Consider the following 4,489-nt stretch of genomic DNA (forward strand, 5'->3'; position numbering starts at 1 on the left):
ACGTGTCAGCATTTCAGGGGCTGTGTTTTTTTTTTCTGAGGGGGGGGTGGGCGGGGGGTTGGGGGGGTTTTGTAGGGTTAATTTAGGGGTTTCATATATTGTGTTAGCTAGCTAATAGAGAGAAGTGTCCTCTTTTATCTTCGTGCTTGGTCGAGGCTACGTATAGAGAGGACTCGACACGCTAGCTAGCTAGTAAGCAAATGAAGGAAACTATTAAGTACAGAAGATCGTCATGAACATATACAGAGAGAAGTGATCGACCTCTCCTTCTCTCCGAGAGATTGGTCGAACAACAAGTTTTCGTATATCTTACGTACTGGCTACATATTAAACCCATTAACAGTCGCGCGGAAGGAGCGCCCGCTCGCGTATGCCACGTCGATGGTGTTGGTTGGGCAGGAAAGATAGAAACCGTGATGAAAATAATAGCGAGAGAAAAAAAGGATCGCGATTGGGCCCTCTCTTCCGCTTCCCTTACCTTCTCCCTCTCCCTCTCCCTCGTCTGCCGCCGCCACCACCACCGGCGACCTCCTCCATGGCTGACACACCACCCCCTTCTCTTCCCCCTTACCTTCTCCTCATCAGCGACCTCCTTCCCTCCCCCTCGCCCCAGATCGAAGAATAGGCCCGGATGCGACGCGGGCTCAGATCCAGCACGCCCACAACACTGCTTTTGCTAGAGGACGCCATGGAAAAGGTGCTCTGGCCCTGGTACTGCAGCCATGGAGAGGTGCCCTCCCATCTTTATGTGCGTGTTTGTTGGATGGTGAGAAAAGATAACTGGATCAAGAGCTACTTCGATGCCATCCTCGACATCGGCAAGTCAGCCGATGGTGATCGCCCCTCCCTGCTTCTCCTCAATCATGCCCACTTCTCCCTGGCTGCCTACTCCGTCAAGGAGATCATCCTCGATGCACAAATCCCAGCCTTTTGGATTTCTCGTTTTTTCTTCCAATTTGACTAAGCTTGTTCTGAGTCTCTTTCTGTGTTTCTCTTCTTATTCTTCAGGGACTGAAGGTGGCGTATAGGACCAAGGAGAGGAGCAGCGGGCCAGGAGGTCTGACCCTCCCCTATGCCCCCATGGCCATGGTTTGTACTTTCTCATGTCAGCTTTTTGAGAGCTCTCTTTTATTCCTGCCGAACTGCACATTAATTTATTTATTTGGATATGCTTAGTGGTCGTTAACAATCAGAAATCTCGAGGTCGCGGCAGAATATGTTTTGCAAAATGCATCAGATAGAGCCCTCAAAGATAAGGACAATAATGCTCAAGGATTTGTTGTGGGTTCTGCAACCTATTTATCTTCTGCTTTTCAATTATATTTTCTGCCATTTACTTTTAGACTCATTCTCATTCTCTATCTAAATATGTAGGGGCAATGAAATCATATTTGTTCTCTGGGGTTATTGTGTGGATGAATTTGATGTTGAGAATGTCCGTTCTGTTGGCGAAAAGGCCCCAGTTATTGGGATATTTCTTTTTTTAACACAATTATTGGGATATTTCTGAGCACACTGCCAATACACTTTCAAGGTCCTTATTTTAACCATGATTTGCGTCATCTCAAAATGCAGGTGTGTACTGGGCATTCTACTTTGTTATTCCTCTTTAATAAGCACATTATGGTACTGATGGTTATTGACCTATGGAAATGAGATTATTGAACTGTTACGCCAACTGTTTCTTACACGGCTTTCCATCATTGCCAAGCAGAAGTATGCATCTTGCAACATTTCCTTGCTTTTAGAATTGTTTGTACTGAAAACCAGGACCTAAACTGGTGCTACTGGCCTACCTTTTCTTCAGGGAATGCCCAGCAGACCTGGAAGATGGTATCCGCAGTTTGATTATTGCAGCCCCAATGGTGCTCTGAACGCAGTCAAATGTGCGACCTTTTTTACAAGAAGTATGGGAAAGATTTCGTTGCTGCTGCAGTTGACATATGCCCAAATGTTTGTGTATTTCATTTCTTTTTCTGCAAAGCCATTTGTTGTCACTACTGCATGTATTTTATGCTCACTATTGAAATCAACGATGTCCTTCTGAAGGTAATTGAGAAGTTGTCAGTCAATAAGCCGTGTAGGCAATTTAAGTTGGAAGTTCTTAAGGATATAGCAAAGGAGCATCAGATAGATTGGGATACGAGCAAGGCTGAGCAGGAACTTCTTAAACCTGCTGAAGAGCTGATTTATGTAATACTAAAACTGCAATGCCACATACTTCTGTTTTACATTGTGTATAGTCTTTGAGCTAATAGGCTTTAACTTCTGAGCAGCAAGTATGGAATTTGGCAAGTTATTGTGTCTCTGCAAGGCTTCTACTCGCAATGGAGTTGTTTGCAGCATTTTGAAATCAAGTTTCTATATATAATACACACATCGTGTTTGTGATTGCTAATTCGGTCATCCTTTTGAACAAAAAAGGCACCGGAAGGGGTGGCTTGCTGGCACCGCCCATGAACATCTCAGGCAGAGATATCCGATACAATCTTACGTTTGTTTACATTCTCCATTTAATGATATATGCATGTGTAACGAACCAGTTATATTTGTTTATAAGAATTTTACATGAGTATTCCTACACATAGATGAATATCCTCCTGATGCTAATCAAGGATTCGATATTCCATAAGCTTTGGTTAACTTGTGTGAGTTAATTCTAGGAGAAGATAACTTGCAACAGATCCAATGTTTGTCTCACATATACTAGAAAACTTTCAAGGTAAATATATGATATTTACTACCTTGAGAGTTTTAGATATTCTTCTTTTATCTTCTCATTACAATATTATTATGTGATGCAGGAAGATAATGTGATGAAGTCATACACAGAAGTGTTGATTGTTCCCTTGATCCTTGACAGCGCATCCTCACCTCACAGGACTCGCGGCTCAAGCCGTCGTTGTTGTGCTCCTGCGATTGTCCACTAACAGTATTTATTTTGCTTATTCATTGCGCCACAAGTATCTCTTGAAAAGTATTCTTGTACTCCTGCAATTAAAATTTCTGGATTTAGTGATGGCACTGTCCAAAACAAAGTTAGTTGTCAGCAATATCCACAGTTTTATTATTAATAGATTTGGGTTTATAGCATGGAAATAACACGTATGGCATTATTGTTCTCTGTTTATGGATCTTGCATTGGTTTGGTTGAATGATTTTGAATTTCCTTTATAGTATATATACATCAGTCAGTCAATTATTTATTAGTGGTAATCCGTAATTGTCACAGCAACATGCTTCATGTAAGGAGATCTTTCCACTCTGAGATCGTGTTTCAATCTTTATTTCCTCTTGCCTCTGTATCCTTGGTCTCTTGATAAGAGGTGTATGAATGTGGTTTAAAAAAATACCAAAAAATGTTTGATCAGTTGTCTGCAGCTATCGGTAGAGTTGTGATATATCTTTAACCATTGTCGCTTGTCTACACTGTCAGCGCGTTAACAACTACGGAAGTTTGATTAGTGCGCCCAATAACGCCTCAAGAGGCGCCACCAGGTGGCGCCCCAACAACTAGTATATCTATACAATATGTAAGATCTCTTACAATACCCTAACATATGAACTCAACTTCCACATGCATGGTGGTATTCTCCGGCTTTATTGATGACGTGGTCAAGAAAGAATCTAGCCAATTCCTCTTGAATTGCTCGCATGCGATCTTGTGGTAGGAGTTCATTCCGCATCTCCCACATCTAATTTGAATAAGGGGGCCAATACATATATATGAATGAAACTCAACAAAAATGATGGTAATAAAATAAACTTGTGAATATTTTTGCTTATGCACCTCATATTGTCTTTTAGAGTAGCCCCGCATATTCTTTGCCGTCGCGTTGTAGATGAACTCGCAGACGTAGTATCCACAATAATTATTCTCGGGTTCCTGCCACAAGCACTTTACGAGAAACAAAGGTAAATCAAACTGATAATGAAGCATTATAAATGGCATTGATGAAAGTAGCTAGACTCAACGGAAGATGTGCGGAACTAGCTAGCTAGTAGTACTTACTTTCAAAAATTTCCATCGCAGATCCCGCGGCAGTCCCGAAACTTGTGCGGTGAATAATTTCCAAACCCTGCGAGACAAAGAAAACAATTACTTGATATCACGAAATGAACAAAGTTGCCGATATGGTGCGATAATGATCGATTTAACTTACTTCTCGAGCATTTTAGACATGTCCGCATATTCCTCGCGATCTTTTCGTCTCGAGTCTAAGACTCTTACTAGTCCCTTCTCAAGCTTAATCTCTAGGAGAATATAGTGGAAACTACGCACACATGCATACAACTCACCAGTTACATTAATTACTATAACCTCGAGTAATAATTAAGGGAAACCGAATATGCACAAGACAGTAACACTCACTTGAAGTTGTAAGGAAAGAGTATTGTATCTTTGTTTTGATTTATTACCAACGATCGTAGCAAGTTCTCCTCGGTTTCTTCGGCATGAAATTTAACCGTAAATTCATCTATGAGATTT

General features: G+C 41.4%; 1 long non-coding RNA gene across 4 annotated transcripts; it reads left to right on the plus strand.

Moving 5' to 3' along the window:
• The first annotated feature begins 388 nt into the window (after positions 1-388).
• On the plus strand, positions 389-3,183 carry LOC123160840 (uncharacterized). Of its 4 annotated transcripts, none has more exons than XR_006480408.1 (5): positions 389-833; positions 1,018-1,089; positions 1,177-1,716; positions 1,808-2,722; positions 2,805-3,183. It is a non-coding gene; the product is annotated as an uncharacterized lncRNA (long non-coding RNA). The 4 variants fall into 4 exon arrangements; XR_006480409.1 differs by lacking the exon at positions 2,805-3,183 and having other exon boundaries at positions 1,177-1,281; positions 1,375-1,716; positions 1,808-2,240; XR_006480410.1 differs by having other exon boundaries at positions 390-833; positions 1,808-2,193; positions 2,277-3,183.
• The last annotated feature ends 1,306 nt before the right edge of the window (positions 3,184-4,489 follow it).

The sequence above is a fragment of the Triticum aestivum genome, chromosome 7B, assembly GCF_018294505.1.
Source record: "Triticum aestivum cultivar Chinese Spring chromosome 7B, IWGSC CS RefSeq v2.1, whole genome shotgun sequence".
Lineage (NCBI taxonomy): Eukaryota > Viridiplantae > Streptophyta > Magnoliopsida > Poales > Poaceae > Triticum > Triticum aestivum.